General features: G+C 39.7%; 1 long non-coding RNA gene across 1 annotated transcript in view; it reads left to right on the top strand.

The window, feature by feature from the left end:
- LOC118007615 overlaps positions 1–21,710 on the top strand; it is a 117,193-nt gene that overhangs the window by 94,090 nt on the left and 1,393 nt on the right. The gene's annotated exons all lie outside the window — the stretch shown is intronic.

Consider the following 21,710-nt stretch of genomic DNA (forward strand, 5'->3'; position numbering starts at 1 on the left):
CAGGACTAGTGCAATGGGAGTAGGGACTACTGTGGTGGGGCTTTGAAGTAGGGGAGATAGATTAGGTTGAACTCTGAACACAACAGAGAAAAATGGGAATGTATAGCCAAGGAGCAGGATGGGATATCAGTGAGTGGAAAATGACAGAGAGGAAACCTCACAGGTGAGGTGGGGGTTTCTTATTGAACAGATCTAATGGGGATTCTGGCTGAAGGCAGGCCAGGGTGACTGAATACTGAGGGTGGGGGATTCTGGCTAAAGCAACTTGACAGGATTCTTGCTAAAACTGAGTGATGTAAAGAAGAAGAACATGAAATTTCAAAAGTTGACGCCTCATTGGGAAGAGGATTCAGAGGAGTTTGGTCAAGGGAGGGACTCTGTCAGTGACACACCAAAAATACTGCAATCAGAAATTCTGAGAGTTAGAGGAGAGAAGGAATGTTTGGTATTATCAGGCCATAGTGTTTGAATGGGAGGTTACAGCTTTCCCTCTCTATGGGCTGGCCTTGTCGCAACATATGAGGTTCAGTTTGAGGCTCTCTGTCAAGGTCACTCAATGAGTGGCAGCATGTCCCTTCCTCCTATATTCAGAAACTCAAGATAAGTAGGCATGCACGGGGGAGGACTGGAGAGGGTCAGACCCAAAACAGTTGTGGTTTATTATATTCCTGTCATTTACAGAGTTACACATGTTGGGACCCACATTTCTCCTTACTGGCCTCCCAAATGAAGGTTTCATCTTCTCTAGAAGGATAGTGAGTTCAGCCTTGAGATATCAGCAGGCAGGGCTGCTAATAAGCTAGGAAGGCTTTGTGCAGGTCATGTATAGGAATTTTAACTTCCTCTTGGGCCAGTAAGGAAGACTCTCCTTGCTCTTTCATATTTCTTCCATTACACTACATGCTCTTCAGTTTAGTGGTTTTGTTTCTACTTTATCTTGGTTCCTCTTGGATCTGGTGAAGAAAAAAATGTTATTTATAGGTTTTCATAATTGAGAAAAAGAGATGGATCCCCGTTGCATATATTGAACCTTTCCATCTTGATCCTTTGTCTTGTTAGGTTATGGTCCTGGGATCCTTCCTCATTGTGGTCACCCCACAGCAGGCCCATTTCCTCTCAATACATAGCTTGTGCTCAACCTGATTCCCTTTCAACCAACTGACCTTATGCTATATATTCTTTGCAATTCTAAAGAATGTGTAGTATTTTCGTAGGGACTGATTCTTGTCAAGGACTTTGTATCTGACCATTGTGAAACAGTACATCATTCTGGCCAATAAGGGAAGGCCAGTGATCACCAGGTTATAGACAAGCTACTGATGTGTGAGCACTTGTTCAAGAGTCCATGCTCATAAAGGGGACTAGCAGCAGTCAGGAAAGGCTGGAGAGATGCAGGAAGATCTTTTAGGTTGGCTCATGGAGTTCATATATCTTCCAGTTAAATATAAATAATCTCACCATGAGGATCTCACTTAAGTCATGCCATTTTTTTCCCCTTAGGAAAGATATATTATGATAATTAACATGCCTCCATAGAAACTTAGATGAGTGCATTTTAAATGGGTCACTCATTCTGGATTTCTTGATTTAATGTCATTTCTCTTTTTAAAAACATGAATGTGCACGCTGATTTTCTATTTCCTCTCACCATCTGTTACCATAAGCTCATAGACAAAATATAGCTATAAATCATATTTACTAAAAATTTACTCTTCTTGTCTCATGGGATGTATTTATGACTGTGTGTGTATGTTTATATTTATGAATTCACGTTTTCTTTACTTTCTATGTGTTTTCTCTAGATAAGGAGCAGAATAATCTCTTTGCAGACATTAATTACAAGCCCCAAACTTAGAGGATGACGGCTTTGAACTTCTAAGATAGTCGACAATCTCTAACCCATCATCAGTCATTTTTAAGCAAATTCTTTGTGGGTTGAATTCATTTCTGTGGCTTTGCTTTCCTCATTTTGGTAGCAGAATAGTCATTACAGAAGGGTCTATGAATAGAGTCCAAGTCTGGATACTTAGATCTGCTTAGTGACTCAACAGAAAAGCTCATGCACCTGCTGATTTTGTCTTGTTAGCATATAAACATCTTTGCTATCAGTCTCTGCATAATGCTTTGACCGTGTGTTTGCAATACAGGATAGAACACAAAAACAAAACAAATGAACGGCAACTAAAAAAATTATTTCCAGGTCTCTTCTCTCAAGAAAATAACTAAGTTTTACTCTCTGACTAAAATATGTAGAAAGAACATCAAAGAAATAAACCCTGTTAACTTATCGTAATGTCTTAACCCTAATCAATAACTTAAAAACAAAAAAGGGTAGAGAATTCAACTATGCTCTAAAATGATTTGTACCATAGTATCCAGGTACCTTCAGCCCCACTTTCTAGTTAGGCTACTAGCGATGGTTCTGTGTGCTAGATTTTGAGAACTATATAACTCAGCACGAATAATTACCTTATTTTACTTGGTGAGGAGAAGTGATAAGCAGCCCCCCTCCAAATTTGCCACAGAGCTATTTCCTCATTTTCTTTCTAAATGCTGCATGGTAAAGTGAATTATTTTCTTCTCACACCTGTAAGATTCCACTATCACCTTAGCTGTACTGTGGTATTAAAAATTTTAAATCCATCTGGTGAAAAGCCAATTGTGACCTTTCTTTTTATGGAAGATGTATTCTAATTCCAATTTTGCTTGGGCTGCAGCAGCTTCTAATGCAAATGAGTACATGTCTTGTAAAATGTCACTAATAAACTCCCTATCATTCAGTGTTGGAATAAGATATCACATAAGAAATCACCTTTATCTTTTAACAAAAATCAAGTGAAACTAAATTAAAATAACTAATTTCTTTTATTATCTTACTATATATTAAGGTAGGATCTGTGTGTGTGCATGTGCGCACATGCGTGGGTCATGATTTATTGATGTGAATTAAACTGTTGAGTCTAAGGCCGTTTTTTTCCATGTTGGGGAATATGGTTATTACATTTAATCTTTGGTTTTTTACATATGGGCAAGAACACGAAATGTGGACTTGAGGCCAGAAAATTAGGCATCATAGTCCAAATAAATAAGCTCTATGTTGGAATCTAGAGATCTAGGTTTTAGCCCCACTCTGGCCTTCTGTTACCTGTGTGACCATGAGCAAATCACCCTCTCTGAGCCTTCATTTATTTGTCTGTAACCTAGAGATATCAATACTTGCTCTATTTTCTTGGTTTTCCATGTGAAGGAATGTTCTTGGAATCTGTGAACTGCTACCCAGATAGAAGTGGGATTATTTAAAGTTGAGCTAGATCATTTTTGGTCAAAGTGTAAGGCAATAATCAAATCCCCGTTTATGTAAAAAAAATACTCCTTTATCACTAGAAACTTTACCAATGGAATCTATCATCGATGGATATTTGTTTTTACCATGTCACTTGAAGAATAACAACAGCAAAATATAAGAATTGTTTGAGGCATACATTTCCTGACTCTGAGGCTGGTTGCTGGTAGCGAATAAAAATAATAACTCCCCATCATTGCCTCCTAAGGGCCCAGACTGTGCCCGGGGTTCGACATATTATTTCTGTTTCTCACCAAACTCTGCAAGAAACTGCTGCTATGCAGTTAACAAATATACAGGTAAGTTGAGGAAGGCTCGGTGCAATGCCTTCCCACAAGCCACTGAGTTGGGTCACAGCCGAGTTAGAATCCATACCTGTCCAGACAGCACTCCTGTCAATGTGTCAAGCATTTGACGAAATCCTAACAACAGAACACTGCTGCTAAAATACCTCAAAATCTTAGATCCTGGGAGACACTCTACCAACAGGCCAGCATCGTGAAGGTGAAGAAAGGTGTCTTTTTCCAGGAGAATGGCTATTGGCAGCTCTGAGAAATGCTAGTTTTCCTACCTTTTATGGGAGTATTATTTCTTTTCTTTTTTTTTTTTTTTTAAAGATTTTATTTATTTATTTGACAGAGAGAGAGATAGCGAGAGCAGGAACACAAGCAAGGGGAGTGGGAGAGCGAGAAGCAGGCTTCCTGCCGAGCAGGAAGCCCAATGTGGGACTCGATCCCAGGACCCTGGGATCATGACCTGAGCCGAAGGCAGACGCTTAACGACTGAGCCACCCAGGCGCCCAGGAGTATTATTTCTCAGATAAATAGTTTTGAGCCAATATTGTCCAGCAATACTTCCCTTTGGTGCCCCTGCCTCCACTTATGTTTTAGTTTTAAAGAAACTGATCTTGTTACATTTTCAAAGGAGAAACTCACATCTCTCTGATAAGTAATCAGTATGCATAAAGCTGTTTGTTTAGACTCAGTTCTTAGCAATTCATTGCTACAAGCGGTGCTGTGAAGTGGACTGCACGTAGAGACACACTGCCCGTGATCACAGTGTCCGTTGTGCACGATTCCTAAATCATGTATTGTTAGAATTGTAGGGCGACTTTCACACCATCTAGGCAAATTGTGGGGTTTTCTTTAATTTTCTTTTTCTTTTTTTTTTTTTTTTTTAGGATTTATTTATTTGAGAAAGAGAAAACACCTGAGTGGGTGGGAGGTGTAGGGGCAGAGGGAGAGGAAGAAGGAGAGAAGCAGACCTTGCTGAGCACAGACCCCAACATGGGGCTCAATCCCAGGACCCTGAGATCATGACCTGAGCCGAAATCAAGAGTTGGAGGCTTAACTGACTGAGCCATCCAGGTAGTTTTAAGGGTTGGGAGAAAGAGTCGCACAGAGAGGAAGTGACTTGCATGTGGTCACACAGCCTATTGTGAAGGTTCCAGAGGTACCCAGACCTTTGACAAGTTATCATTCCCATTTTCTTGGGCTCTTATCTGTTGCTTTAACTGAATCCTCCAGCATAGCAACAACTGTTCTACTTACTTCGGGGTGAGCAATAAGTTGAACTCCAATCCCCATCTACCATTGTTTATGAACTGGGGGGCCCTGCCCTAACACCTCTCCCAACACACAAACATTGTCAACTCCTAGAAGACTACTCCATGGGTTTCTTGTGCTCATGATAAAGACTTGTATTTACCAGTTTTAAGCAGATCTTGCCCCCTCACATCCGTTTATTGTAGTGGAAGGCTAATTGGAGCTGTCTTTGAAAAGTGTGTGAGACTCAAGAAGCCTTGGAGTGACAGTGTAAGTCTATAGAAAATAAAATTTGATTTATGCAAGATATTTTTGAATCCTCATATGTACTAAATACTATATTGCTCCAAAATGTTTTGTCTTCCACATAAATTTTAAGTCTAACTTTTCCTCAGCATTCTATTTCTACAAACCATTGTGTTGAGAATAGGAATGATATATAGGGATGGAATTTCTTTCTTTCTTTCTTTTTTCTAAAGATTTTATTAATTTATTTGAGAGAGAGAAATCACAAGAGGGAGAAGCAGACTCCCTGCAGAGCAGGGAGCATTTAACCGACTGAGCCACCCAGGCGCCCAGGGACAGAATTTCTGTATGTAAGTGAATAAGTTAGTTATTTGTATATTAAATAAAAAATTAGGAATGCATATAATTTCGTTTTGATTTCTCATCTGCCTCATCAGAACTGCTGTCCCCTGGAGTACACACAGTCTTTTAAAATTATTTTATTGGAAATTTCTTCTTGCAATGTGATTGTAAGGATAGGTGTCTATATGACACACAGCATGGACATATTGCAATTAGAAGTAATCAACTCGTAAATGTAAGCAGAGTGTCATGCTGGGAAGAGAAAGAACAAAACAATGTTAATATGAGGGTCCTGGTATTTCTGAAATAGAATTTATTGATTAAATGTTGCCTTTTCCTTTGGAAAAAATGGAATTATTATAATTTGCCCTTTGTTTCTGCTATTGCTACTCTTTCCTGGAGTGACTCATTGTAATCTTTTATCAGTTCTATTTATCTTTTCATGAATAAAATGTTAAGATATTTGAAATACATTAATATATTAAGGTATTTTTCTTTTCATTGTATTTAGTGCTTGAGGTTTGTGTATACACACACGCACATATATTTGTTAAAAGTAAATGTGTTAAAATGTGTTAAAAATAAAAAACAAGCAGATACTTCTTGCAACACAGAGGTTTTGTGACAAATATACAAGAAGAAAAAATTTATTCAGTCCAGATATCAGTTGACAGCTAGGAATCCATTCAACACTGATGCTGCAAATCTAGAAGGCATAAGAGAGACTCATGGGAAAACTTAAGAACACTTTGAACTATCTCAAAGAAACAGAGCCATGTTGTATGGGCAAATGTAGCTAAATCCATCGAGAAAAAATATGTAGGTCCAGGTCTTTCTGTAATAGAATTTTTTGCTTAAATGTTTCATAAAGTGAAATTTTTATATTTCTTTTGTTGTAGCAGTTTCTATTAGTGGCATGGCCTAGATTTAAGAAATTTATTAAGGAATTTGGGTAGAAACATGTGATGATTATATTAGTCCGAGTCTCGAGAGTATCAGAATAAAAAAAGTCAGAGAGCTCGTGCATTTTGGCTCCCTCTTTAGATGTGAATCTCTCTCCAGCATTTCCAGCATGTGGAATATATATAATGATGAAGAAGCTTTTCCCTGTCTATACTGACAGTTCCTTCTCTTGATACTGAATTCATCCATTCAACCAATATTTAGTGCCCACGATATGCCATACATGTTTATTTATTGAAACATATACAAAGGAAAAATAAGATACTGCCTCTGTGCTGGAGGCCATCACAGTTCTCCTGAAGGAGAGAAAAATATAAGTAGTTTATTAGAATGACAGCTAATAAGCATATAGTAAGAAAACCTTAAAAATTCTGAATGAAATCAGAGGAGAGAATGATAGACTCTGGACTGTAGAGTTGACGTCTAAAATTGGTTTTGATTCATTACAAGTTCCTATTAGTTTCCTATTCTCTGTCTCTTTTTTTCTTTCTCTCTCACACATACATGATAAAATTAGGTAGCCATTTTTTGTGCTTCATGGTAATAACTTCATGTCTCATTTTTTTTTTTTTGTATTTGCCTTGCTCATGTTCTTATCAATAACCCTAATAAGGAACTTTACCAAAAATATATCCAGATGATCCAATGAAGCATGAATTGAGCTAATATGCCTCAAAAAGACATAACAAAGACTTCCTGGTAAGATTATAGGGCTCAGTGAAAACAACTATTTTCTAATAATCAACAATGTTTAATGATGTAATGAGCTGCTGTGGTGAGTAGTAAATTCTTCAGCATCAGAGCCATCTGAGTAATGTTACACTTCTTTTGATGTGAGATCAAATTTTTGACTTTTGAGTTAAAGTTACAGAGTTGTGGGTTGGGTCTATAAGAAAACCTTCACCTATAAATATTTAGTCATCTTAACCTTTTGTTCTCTTTCTGGATACAATTTTATGATCCATGTCTTTGATAATAATGTTGGGCATTCAGAACCAAGGACAGTGATTTCCATCATGATGTCATAGATGTTGATAATAAATGGCAACAGTAGCAACAAAAGATTACTCCCAAATATATTATATAATAGGTCCAATTCATCAATCAGTGTAAGTTACAGAGTTGAGAAGGAGGAAGACTTAACACTTATTAAACAACACAGCATACTATCTCATTTTTTTTTAAAGATTTTATTTATTTATTTGACAGAGACAGAGACAGCGAGAGCAGGAACACAAGCAGGGGGAGTGGGAGAGGGAGAAGCAGGCCCCCCGCCAAGCAGGGAGCCCGATGTGGGACTCGATCCCAGGACCCTGGGATCATGACCTGAGCCGAAGGCAGTCGCTTAACCAACTGAGCCACCCAGGCGCCCCATACTATCTCATTTAACAATAAATGTGTGTGGTAAATATTGTTATTTATAGATATCTATGATGTATCTGTATATGTATACATGTATACATATGTGTATACATATACACATACACATCTCTGTATATAAGTATAAAATATTTTTATAATCTCTCAGCATATGTTTATGAATGAGGAAGTGAAAGCCAAACTTTTGTCCTGGATTTTTTGTCCAGGAGCCTCCATCGACCCTTCTGGAAGGCCATGATGACTGACAATAATAAACTGACCTGAAACAAGCCCTTTATCAAGGTCACATTATTAGTAAGAGATTCAGTCCCAGTTATAATTTTAAATCTCATTGCTTTTCTACATATAGAAGAGGAAATATGCCAAAAATGGAAAGGTTGCATCTGCATAGCCAAAAATAATCATGCAATTCAACCAAATTCAAAAAGAAGAAAAATGCATTTTTTTATAGAGAATGGAGAGAGACATTACTGGAAAAGTAGCTTATTACTAGCTATATTTAGTTGTTTAAGAACACTTTGCTTTATAACATGTATATTTGTATATATACTGAAGCTTTATTTTCCCAAAATGACCCTGACCCAGCTTAGGACACCTCCTGAGACCAGGAAGTTATGGGTCAGGACCAGTGGAAGTCTGTCTACTTCTGTCAACCTATAGTCAGATTGGAGGGTAATTCCTGGAATGGTGGGGTTATGATGTTCTTTGGTACTACACAAGGAGTTTCTTGTCCTCAAGACTGAACTTTTCCATAGGAAAAGGAAAATGATCCAAACTAAACTCTCTGAATCCACATGGGAAAAATGAGGACAGTGTTTTGGAGTGAATGAAAAATGAATACAATAGTAAGATAATGTAAACTAAATTGACTCTAGGGTAAGTCCATCAAAATAATTACACATTAGTTCTCATGAAACAAATAAAGGCTTTGTAAGAATGCTGCTAGAATGCCTGATCAATATCTTTGAAACAGTTATGTAATAGCTATTAGGAAATTTGGCAGTAGCTTATACATATTTCATGAAGCCTGTATATCACTATATGTAGGCATGTGAACATATTTAAGAATGAGGAACAGGCAAAGCTTTCACTTCCTCATTTAATAGCAGTGCAAATCTGACCCCCAGATGCACTCTGCACTTCTTCAATGTGCTGTTCCTGAAAATTTATTTTCCTATGGAAAATCCTACTCATCCTTTAAGGTCTTAGACATGACCTTGTTTGTGGTTGGCAGTCAATGGTTATTACTGATGTAAACAGAAAAATGAGATGTTTGAATTTTGCACGTTTCTAGTACTATTGATGAATACTTAGCTTTTGGGTTATCCAATTTTATGAACTGTAACAGATCTCTTCAATGTAAAAAGAAAAGAAAAGCTCCAAAGCCATCTGTTAAAGATACACTAAACATTAGCTCTATGCTGAGTAGTACAGAGAGCACTAGCTTGGCAGTTGGGAGATACAGGTCCTCGTCCTGACTCATCAAGGACCCTGTGTAACTTCCAGTTAGGCCTGTTACCTTTCTGATTCACACAATAGAGACTTAGTAAGCTGGTTACTACATAGCACATTTAGCTACTTGTCTTTCCAACTAGACTGTGACCATAGGCATTATTGTGTTCCTTCCCATCCCAGAAGGTACTAAGATATTTAATTTTAATAGACTTAAATGAGTTGAATTTGACTTTTCCTCATGTGTGGAATATGAATAATAATCCTCTCTTTGCATATTGCATACTCTGTCCTGTGGTAAATCAGTGCATGTGAAGGTATTTTAGGAAAAACATCCCATAAACCATTATGCAAATAGATTTATACCAGAGTTTCATCCCAAGAGAAGCAGATCTGACTTACAAGGCCTAAATGTGACTCCAAGAAACTGAAGGAAAATAAATCCCTTGTAAGTTGAATACTAGCAACCCGAATACCAGTTCCAGAATCTGAATGCTGAAACTTCACATGCTTCAACAATTTCCCTGCAGCGATATTGGGGAATGAGATTCTCATCTATTTCTCTGCCTTCATTTATAGGTGTCTGCAATTGATTTATAAATATGGAAAATTGATGCCCTTATTTAGAATCAGGACCATATCATCACTGTATGTTATACAATGATGTATCACAGGGGCTCAATACTTTCATTCACATTGTTGCTTGAGGTTCACGAAAAGTAAATGATTCGAGTAAGAATATGTTCCACTACTTTGGAAGACTGAGATCCAGAGGTATCAAAACCAAGATAAAAATTCAGGTGGCTCAATCCCTAGCCCCTATCATGATTTCTTCCCACCATAGTGCCTGGAAGTGAGAGGTACTGGAAAACCTGGCTCATGTCATCTTGATCTTCAAGATCAGAGCTCATCTCCGGTGTCCATGTTCGACTTCATATCATTGACCTGTGACTAAACCTGTTTAATCATTTTCTCAGTTTCCTGAATTTCTGTTTGATGTCTTGGTTACTTCCAGAAAAGCCACAAGATAGATGATTAGCCATTAAAGGAATATACTCTTCCAACCCGAAAACAGCTGTTCAACATGAGACTAAATCATCTGTCAGCAGGGTCCTAGCCATGTGGTTACCACTCTAAAGACTTCCAAAGATCATATTGTCTAGGCCATCCTTATTTGGAATGTGTGGTATTCTGGATCTTCGAGAAATGTAGGCCTATTTTATATGGGGTGGGTTGGGATATTAAGAGAACTGTGTTGAAAATATCTTCCTAGGAAAGACTCCAGTCATGTAGTTTCCATTTGACAGCTCATTTTTTTTTTGTCTTTCCATAAAGTCTTAAAATTATTATGCTAGTATCAGCAATAAAATCCCTTCCTTGTTCCTTTCCACACAATAACAGATGGGGAGTATGTCAATATTTTGGATATTTTACACTGTGACTCATTTTCAGGCCAAGTATAGCTTTTTCCAGATGTTCACAACCCTGATCTACAATGGATTTAGCATTTATCTAGCATTTATCAAGCCTTTCACTGTCTGCTAACCACCAGTTCTTGCATATGACCATGGCATGAATAAAAACTTGAAAATGAAATTGATGTTGCCTATCTTGAAATATACAAAATAGTTTATTTGCATGTATTCACTGCAGGCATTGGTTGATCTGTGATCTAGATATAGCACATGCTATCTTGCATGTCACTGGTTTAACAGCATTTTAAGACTAGGTATTTGTAATAGATCTATTCAGAAATATAAAACTCACAGAGTGTATGAAATGAAACCGCCTGCTTTGTAGTAGTTAAGATTGCATTACTTTTGTGATATTAGTGTGATAAATTTATGGAAGCATGGCTATGATTTTTCTTATTCCTTCTTGTTTCTTAGCTGGATCGTATGCACAAAATGGATTTTGATGTTTCATGATTTTTTTAATAAATAAATATGTAATGCCATACATATGTAAATAAGCGTTCTAGGTTCCTCATAAGCAGGTATCAATAGTACAGAATGTATTTAACTTTATAAATAATTCAATATGCAGTTGTAATTATGCCTCATGTTTTTACTGTGTTGTGTGTTTCAGTTTCTGCCATCTTATTAACTATAAGGTCTTAAAGAAGCATGTGTTAGAGGCTGGGCTGATTGGCATTCTATGCTCTAGAAATGGTTCAAGAAGAGAGTAAGATGTAGTGCCCAGTTTTGAGGTACTTACCATTTACATGTGGTGATTAGGCAAACAGATCAATGCCCTTTGGAGTTTCAAGCCTTACACCAGGAGGAGCTTTGTGCAAGGGGCTTTCATCTTTTAGGCCTCCAAGCTTGGTTCCTGGCACAGAAAAGCCTCTTTATCATCAACTAACATAGATGGAAGGTTGAGGGAGAGAGAGAGAAGCCTCATTCCTGAGATGGGTCAGCTAAGAGCAAGGCCAACAATTGGTCCTGGATTTTTTTGGTGACCAGCCTCCATGGACCCTCTGGAAGGCCATGATGATTGATCTGAAACAAGCCCTAGGATCCCACTTCCAGGGCCATGAAAGATGTTACTGATAATGTGATGTACTATGTAGCTTCTATGCCATATGATTCCTTGTCAGGAACAGCCACCCCAGTGTTTCTTTTGCTAAGCACCAGAATACCTTCTATGGCTGAGTCAGGCTCTGTGCTCTTCTTTTCTTCCATTCATCTTAGGCCTGGGGCAGCCCCTTTCCCTCATATTCATTGGCTGCTCACCCTCCTCTATTTAGGAGGAAAGGATTTTCACCTTTCTGAAATTGAGCTTCTTCTTTGGCTTTTTCTTGCTGCCCAAACCTATAAAGCTTTAGGAATTTTGTTTCAAGGGTTTACTCTTATGGGAAAGCCTGAGTTAAGAATTAGAAATACGGAGAAGTATAAGTTCTTACCAAGGGCTTCTGTTAGTCCCTTTCTCTGGCCTGGCTCCTTGGGAAAGATCAACGTTTGCTTTTATTATCTCGGGAGTGAGATTCACTACTCTCTTCCCCAGATCCTATGCTTCTTTCATCCTACCTGTGGGAAGCTTATGTTTAGACCCTTTATGCCTTAGTGACCCTTTATCCAAGTCTGAAGATGAAGCATGGACAGAACAATGTCAATGAACCTTATTTTATGAAAGGTGAGATCAAAGGAGAAGGACCCAGTTCCTGAGAGGATATACAGCAATTCATCCGAACAACATTTACTGAAAGTTATTATATGCCACAAACCAGTTTAGTTTGAACAGTGATAACTGGATGGATAAGAAAGGGCTTAGTTCTCTAGGAATTTTAGCACTGTGGGGAATATGTGAAAAATATCCATTGAAGTAAACAACTGGAGTTATTTAAGCTGGAGAACAGAAGCCTGGAAATGGGGAGGAAAGGGGAACATGGTGGCTGGCTGTCTTCACATAACAGCAGAGCAGTCTTGTACAAGATGGCAGTTGTCAGGGACACCAAGGGCTCAAACTAGGACCTGTGATTAAGAAGAGCAGGGGAGTTTTGTTTCTGCTTAATATAAGGAAGAACTTTCTGATAAACAGAGCTGCCTGACTTTGGATTTGGCTCCAGTGTGATGTGGTGAGTTTCATCTCTGGAAGAGAGATGATCATTCACTCATTGGGACAATCCAGGGGTCATGTGTTTCATCTCTGGAAGAGAGATGATCATTCACTCATTGGGACAATCCAGGGGTCATGTGTTTCATCTCTGTAAGAGAGATGATCATTCACTCATTGGGACAATCTAGGGGTCATGTGGGTACAATGAATCTACTTGGGCAGTGTGTTCTACCATGTTTTGGCTTGGATTTTCAGAAGTACAGGGGCATGAGCTGGGAACGATTGAACCTCAGTGCCCATTTCTCACCTATGATTTCTACCCTGGTTTGTTCAACCTAATGCCTGCCTTTTGAACGCAGCACTTTCATTAAGCAAAGTAAAAGCATTTCTGGGAATGAGTTTTCTTCTTAAATCCATTTGTCCATCCTCCCTTTGGTCAACAACCTGGTTTCGCCTGGTTTTTCGATATTCAGCCTTTGTTTGGACTCGGTGTATTTTGCAATGTTCTAATCATTATTTCCTCGTTACTGTTTACTCCCAAGACTTTGCTGGATAGAAGACTGATAAATATCTTTATCAAAAAGCTATATTCTCTAAACTTCAATGACTTTGTAATGCAAGTTTCATCAGAAGTGAGGTTTTTGAATTTTTTGTAAATATGAATGCTCACTCTCTCACTGCTGCTTAGAATTTTACTGATTACACTTTGGGACTGCATAATTGTGTAATTAATCTTGAGGATGTCAAAATGCATATTTTTAAAAGTAATTTTCTTAGGGAAATAATACATATCTCATTATTTTTTATTGTAATTGGTATTCATAGTCTCTTAGTTTATAGGTATAAGCTTTGCCAGAGATGGTCAATATCAGTACCATATATTATTAAAATGGATTAATTTTTCAAACACATCTTCCATTCAATTTCTCATTAAACGAGGCATTGTAAATTCTGCTGTCAAGGAATACAAATAACATGATTATGCAATCCTTGCATTATACAAAGTCCTCTCAGCTAGGATGGTTATCTGCCATAAACACTGATTCATTTTTTATGGAAAAGGGCTTTAAGACGCAGTTACCAAAACTGACCAAGAGCCACCTTCAGTCCAAACCTTTGATACTCTCATTGCTTTCACAAGTAAGAAGTTTGTGATCATTCATCTGGGAACAGCATCCAAGGAGGAACCTAAAGATAGAGTCAAATTTGCTCTACCTATAGTTTTTGAAAAAAATGCATTCCTTATTCAAGGACCACTATCCTTTCTCTAACACAAGTGTGAACAAATGAATGGATGAATGAATGAAATGAATCAGAATAAGTGAAGGAAGAATGATATATACCAGCACTAACATGGATAGATTACAACAAAGAGATGAACGTCAATATGGGTATCCTATCCTGCCCATGCACTCACATCATGCAAACCCATAAGGACACTGATTTATCTGAAGGCATTCAGCTTTTCAATGATGGAGGAGTTTGGTGGAAATCTTGAGGCATTAGCCCTAAATAAATGACAGGTGTTAGGCTATGCAAAGAATGACAGAGTCTTGCTATTAAGGAGCTCATGATCTCATGGGAGAGGCACATAACTGGACATAATAATATCAATACAAGGTTCTTGCAAGTGCCAGCAAAATGCAGCTAAGGAAGCCATCACCTCACTCTGCAGGATATGGGAGATTAATAGGGAAAGATTCTAAGACGAAGGGAGATCTAAGCTTTGGCTTGAAGGATAGAGAGGACTGTGTCAGCAGGAGCGGGGAAAGACACTCATTCAGGACTGAGAGACCAGAAGGTACAGAGGCATGAGGTCAGAATGGGTCTGATGTTTGCAGGAATCAGTATTAAGCTCTATGGGCTGGAACAAGCATCTGTCCTACCCTGGGACCTATTCTGGGAGTAGTAGAATGTGCCTGGAGGCTATGATGCAGGGAGGAGCATAATGAGACTGTTTTTTGGAAGGCCGCTCTGAAGGCAAGGTGGAGGGCAGAATGGAGGATAAAAGGGCTAAAAAATATTTTCAGTTTAGTGCCAGGGAAATGGAAAGAGGAGGGTGGATTTGAAAGAGATATACATGATTGAATTCAACAGAATATTGTGACTGATAGATTTGAGGCACAAAAGAGGAGTGGAAAATTAATATTGGTCCTTAGACAGATTATTAGACCATTAATGAAAATAAAAAATGCAGAAGGAACAAGACTGGTGAGCAGTGATGTTTCAGATGATAACTTCAGTTTGGGGCATGTTGCGACTGAATTGTTTATGGCATTCAGACAGAGATATTGACCTAAAGTACTGTGAGTTCCCATATCCCGCCCCCACCTCAGCCTCCCCATTATCCACATCCCCCACCAGAATGATACATTTGTTGACATCACTTAACATACACTGACACATTATCATCCAAAGTCCATTGTTTACACTGGGGTTCATACTTGGTGTTGCACATTCTATGGATTTTGAAAAGTGTATAATGACATCTATCTACCATTACAGCATCTCACAGAATATTCACCACCCTAAAAATCCTCTGTGCTCTGGCCATTCATCCCTGCCTCCCAAAGCCCTTGGTGACCACTGATCTCTGCTGTATTCACTGGACACAAGTTACTACATCCTGCCCCCATCAAGAGAGAAAAATTAAGTCCCACTCACCTAATTTATTTATTTGTTTATTTATTTATGTTTTTTTAGAGAGAGCGAGAGGGCACATGAGGGGGAGGAGAGGCACTGAAGAAGAGGGAGAGAGAGAATCTTAAGCAGGCTTCAGGCTCAGTGTGGAGCCCAACATGGAGCCCAATGCAGGGCTCAATCTCACGACCCTAAGATTGTGACCTGAGCTGAAATCAAGAGTCGGACACTTAACTGACTGAGCCACCCAGGCGCCCCTCCACTCACCATAATTTTTTGAAGCTGTGACTAGTAAAGGTCAGTACAGTTGTTAATAATAATAATAATAATGATTCTATTATTGTTTTGTTGTTATTACTGCTTTTTTTCAATGAAAATCTAATAGAAGTTATTAGTCGCTAAGAAGGCACTATAAAGAAAAAGTATCTTAACAAATTCAGGAATTCAGACTGACATATACTTTTTTGCCAAACTTGAAACTCTACAGAAAGAACCTTTTCTTGGACACTTGATGGTATTTTGTAGACTGTACATCAATTAGGGGACATCATATGAAATGATGATTTTATATTGTCATGTGAGCTCAGTCCAAAACTAGACATTTTGACTGTGTCCACTTCTTTCCCAAATTGCCAATTAGACATCAAAATGTCTGCTAAAGGGCTCACTTAGATTATATACTTGGAGTAGCACCTTCGCTTGGAGATGTTAAACCCTGGTAATAAATGAAAGCAAACAAACAAAACTCTCTGGTGAGGGTTGCTTAGATTAACTGGATTCTAATCTGAATGTTTATTCACTTCCGTGAGAGGACTATATGTGCACAGAGTAAATATTTTATGATCCATGGCATATGTTCAGACCAAGATTTAGAGTAATAAAAACCTAATTTCAAGCTGGATGTAAATACAACAATGTGCAAGTTTCTAGAAAGAATAATAAGCATCCATATGGCTGTTAGGCACTGTGTATGATTTATGATGTTTAAGTATCCGAAATGGCCTCTCTCGATGTGTAAGTGCAAGCTTTCTTCTCCCTCATCCCCCCTTCCCTTTTTTCCTTAACACCATTTGCCATATTGCAATATGCTGAGACTCCACAGAAGGAACGGCCAAACTTCCCAAGTAAACCTGCACATGCTGTGATTCACAGCTCACAGGGATTACTGGGAGAAGTGGTGGGAAAAGGTGCGGTAGGAGCACCTACGGAGGGGGGACCGCATTTCGCTACTCTCCGAACGTCCTGTTGGGCTTGCAGAGCAACACTTCCTAGGTCCCAGGGGAAGCGGTGATCTTGTCAGTCACATGCCTAATGATGAAACTGTCTGAGCCATCAAGCTTCCCCTCCCAGAGCATCTATGGCTGGCAGCTTCCCACATGAAAGCAGATAATCCAACTTGAGTTGAAGAGCCGTCATCTGAAGGCAAGTCCTCCTCCCTGGTGTTCTCTGATTACTGGCCAGTCAAGTAGAGCAGCCAATCCTTCTACCTTAGTTTGCTAATCACACTTTTTAAGCCACGTAGTAATAAATGCTTCCCTCTGCACACAAGAATTCAATCCTAAGTATGATCCTCGCTAATCTGATCAAGACTTTAAAAAGGTACATCTTTAGAAGAAAATGAATTTTTACGGAGATCCACCTTTTACAACCAAAGGCACTGCTCGGAAATCATTGTGGAGGAATACAAAGAATACAAGATTGGAAATTAAGTAGCCTGGTTTGAGTCATGGCTTCTCAACTTGCAAGCTGCATGGAGATTAAAAATGAAGTGAAACAGGAAGGGGTGTTTGTCCTGGACCTGGCAGGGTGAGGGGGGCCGTCAGCTGGGGCAGCAGCAGAACAAGAGCAACGGTGTGAAGCAGGAAAATGCTGGAAAATGCCTGTAGAGGGAAGTGATAGGAGATAAACAAAAATTGGGTTATTGCCTGGTTTAAAAGAATGCTAGATGCCACGTTAAGAAGTTTGGGCTTTAGCTGTAGGGGGTGGGAGGTCATTTCTGAGGAGGACAGTGCCTGACCATGTTTACACTCTGGGAGGGTGGCCCTGGAGAACGATGCTCTTCCTCATTCTCTGTGGGAGGAAGAGGCTGGTCCAGCTCATCATCTCTCTGGAACTTTCTGGCTTTGGCGTTGAGATCCCATGTTTTCCAGAGAGGTTGCACAAGCTCACATTGTTCTCTGAAGCACTTGAGGGCTACAAGAATTTTCTGCTGCTATTGGATGATTTTGAACTCAGTTACAAGCTCCCACAAGTGTTTTTTGAGGCCAAAGATTTTCACTCACTGGAAAAAAAAAAAATGCTCCATGAGGGGAAGCCACCTCCCCCTTTGGGGAATGTAATGAGGAAAGTTGAACATTTCCAGCTAACAGATTTTTATGGGCTATGAATAAGTAAATACAGAGCGAAATAAGAAAGAACAAACAAGTGCTTCACTGAAGAAATATTTGTTTAGTGAACCAGTCAATACTGGCCCACTGTATCCTTCAGAAGAGCAAAGATGGGCATGCTCACCTCTTTAAAGAATTCCCAATCTAGTGAGTGAGGCAGGCTTATATGTAACTAATTATAATGATATTTGGTAGGTCTGATATTGAGACACTGGCATATACTTCATTTTCTCAGCTCTTGTCTTATTGGCATTTATTATATAAGAGTGACTGAGCATTCCTCTTCCATGGGGATATTGCTAGGCTGGAGAATAATATAAAACATCTGAAACATTTTGTGTACCTACAGTCTGTTCGCTTTGCAACAATCCTGTAAATAAACCTTTTACAATTGAGTGGCTAAGACAGAAAGAGGTTAGGTGACTTTCGTCAGATCATGATAAGTGGAAAACCTTGATATGACTTGATGTCTGACTCCAAAGCCCACGATGTGGAGGTGTGGTCTGAGGTTCCTGCTGTTCCCAGCCCACGTCAAGGGGTGGGTGCAGGACCCCAGCATGGCTGAGGAGCTGCTCAGACATCTCCTGTTTACCCCTTGGTTTCTCCCATAGCCTTTCATGTCCACCTGGTAGATCAGTCATCCTTACAGGAGTGCTACTCGGTGCAACATGGTTCTAACTGGGCAGTGTGTGTCTGTCAGGACTGTTTCACTGGGTAACCTGGGCTCCTTGAAGATGTTTCCAGGACCAGGAATGCAGGAAAATTCAGCCCAGAGGGGTCACGATGCCAGAGAAGACACTCAGGAGCAGTTTCCTTGCTTTTGCTGAGCATTCCTGTCAATTGGGGCACTTTGCGATGGAGCAGGGCATTTTCCCTGTGCCCTGGCTTGAGATACTTCACTGGCGCAGGCTCATAAAGGAAGCGCTGGGAATGGGGAGAGCCTGGGTGCAGAGTCCTTCCCTAGTAAAACTGTGAACTCATTGTAATTTTGATTCAAATCCCAACTCCTGTGTCTGAGTCTTCTCCCCCCACTGCTTCCTGTGGGTCTTTGTGTTCTCTTTTCCTTCCCTGTCTCAATGCATCTAGAGAAGCCTCTGCAGAGCATCTTGCAGCATGGCTCAGTGGAAAGAGCATGGGCTTTGGAGGTGGGCAAGCCCGGACTTGCTGTGTAACTTTGGTGGGGGGCTGAATCTCCCTGAGCTTCATTTCCTCACCTGTTAAAATGAGGTCATGACACTCATCTTGAGGAATATGGTGTGATTTTAGAAGAGGAGATTGGTAAATTGCCTGGCATAGTCTTGTGATATTTTTTTTTAAAGATTTTATTTATTTATTTGACAGAGAGAGAGAGTGAGAGAGGGAACACAAGCAGGGGGAGTGGGAGAGGGAGAAGCAGGCCTCCCGCGGAGCAGGGAGCCCGATGCGGGGCTCGATCCCAGAACCCTGGGATCATGACCTGAGCTGAAGGCAGACGCTTAATGACTGAGCCACCCAGCACCCCGTCTTGTGATATTATAGTTTGGTTTATAGACAGCAATTCTTCCAGCAAACATTGCTATTACTATGAATTAAAAAGCAATTGAATTGGTTCTCACATTATATATTAAGCTTTGCTTTTCATCTTCATGAGGAATGTTTTGTTCTCTGTTAGGGCTACTTTCATCATCATGGAAAGGTCTAGGACTGATGGTTTAGCGCCAGGTGTCTCTTCCTCTTGTTCCTTAAGTAGAGAGATATTCAAGGAAGGGCTTGTTTATTCCCAGACCAAGTATCCATCCAGCAAAACACTTAGAGCTCATTTCCTGAGTAGCCTCAGAGCAGTGTTGGTCTCTAAGCTATTTTGCTTTCTACTCTTCCCCTCTGCCTCCCTCAGTGGCAAGAGCTTGTGGCTCTTCTCATGGGCACACCTCTAGTGGGCATAGGACAGACAGTGGGGAGGCCTAGAAAAGTCCCCCTTAAGGACTTAATCACAACCATGTGATGATTACAGATGGGTGGCTTCTCAAGTATTCAGTGATCTGAAGGCAAATATACAAACAACATTTACTCCATTTATACAATAAACATTACTTGGGAGCTGTTGAGTGCCAGGCACTAAGCTAAGAGGGGTTAGAGAAATAAGTTAGATACAGTCCTTCCCCTGAGAAGCTCATAGTCTTTTTTTTTTTTTAAGATTTACTTATTTATTTGAGAAATAGAGAGAGAGAGATGCTGTTAACTCCTTTTAAAAATGAAAAAGACTAACTCCCGTGGCTTCTCATGATGCCCCGTCAAGGACTGAGCCAAAGGTAGGCGCTCTTTATCCTCATTACTATCCCCTGGTTCTCAAATCCCTGAAAGAGATTTTATGCCCACACATCTTTTTTTTTTTTTAAAGATTTTATTTATTTATTTGAGAGAGAGAATGAGATAGAGAGAGCATGAGAGGGAGGAGGGTCAGAGGGAGAAGCAGACTCCCCGCTGAGCAGGGAGCCCGATGTGGGACTCAATCCCAGGACTCCAGGATCATGACCTGAGCCTAAGGCAGTCACTTAACCAACTGAGCCACCCAGGCGCCCTATGCCCACACATCTTATTGTAGACTCACACACACTTACAAAATGGTGTGGGCATTGATAACTAAGCACAGGGAGACCCTGATGCTTGAATAATTCTCCTTCACATTCTCTGTGCATGGGATCATGTTTTACTGTTTCACAGATCACCTCAGATGAACATATGTGTCTAGAGTTCCAAAATCTCACATCCCAAGAGCAGCAGAATAAAACTCATTGTTGGCCAAAGGCTGATAGCATTTTAGGAATGGAGACTTAATGATGGTCCTTAATGCTGCTTTGGAGGTTTCTCTTCTTGCTAGCCAGGTTTTATGCTTGGAGTTCCATAGAGCCATTTTTGGCATTATGGCCTTGAGAGTTGAGTGAGGGCTGAGGCTGACATGACATAAGGTATTCTGTAAAAGCCAAGAAGGTCAGGAAGCTACTTTGCAAGCATGTTTCTAGAGCTAGCAAGTTAATGTCAATCAAACCCACATTTAAAAAAAAAAATCACTTTCTTAGCGACATCTGGACTATTATTGGGTGAGGGAGGCAAGCTACCTGCCATGTTCTGTAGTGCGGATATGAGCTGAGGAGGAACAAGATGAATAAAGAGAATAAAGGACGGCTCAAGCTGTCATGTGAGGTACGGCGTGGCTCTCACACAAGCCACTTTGCCAACAGACGGGTCAACGCAAAGCGGCAGGTAACAGCCGCTGACATGCTCAGCTTACTTTGGTTTTTAGAGTTACCAGAAATAAGTGGGGAGGTTGAAGAGGGTGTTGGCTAAGAGCACAGACTCTCCAGTTCATCAGCTTGGGATCAAAGCCCAGCCCAGCCACCTAGTAGCCAGGAAAACATAGATAAGTCATGTGTTTTCCCTTTGCCTCAGTTTACTCATTTTGGAATGATGATGATAAGGGCTGTTACATGGATTAATTGAGATCATACATTTAAACAGTTAAAAAAGTTTCTGGAACGTAGGATGCACTCAGTAAATGTTAACTATTACACTAAAGCTCATTTTATTTACTTATTTTTTAAGTTTTTATTTAAATTCCAGTTAGCATACGGTGTAATATTAATTTACAATTAATCACAATTTAGTGATTCAACACTTCCATACAACACCCAGTGCTCATCACAACAAGTGCTCTCCCTAATACCTTTCACCCATTTATCCCATCCCCCCACTCACTTCCCCTCTGGTAGACATCAGTTTGTTCTCTATAGTTAAGAGTCTGTTTCTTGGTTTGCCTCTCTCTTTTATTTTTCCCTATGCTTGTTTGTTTTGTTTCTTAAATTCCACATATGAATGAAA

Source organism: Mirounga leonina, unplaced genomic scaffold (genome assembly GCF_011800145.1).
Source record: "Mirounga leonina isolate KUSES-001 unplaced genomic scaffold, KU_Mleo_1.0 Mir_125, whole genome shotgun sequence".
Classification (NCBI taxonomy): Eukaryota; Metazoa; Chordata; class Mammalia; order Carnivora; family Phocidae; genus Mirounga; species Mirounga leonina.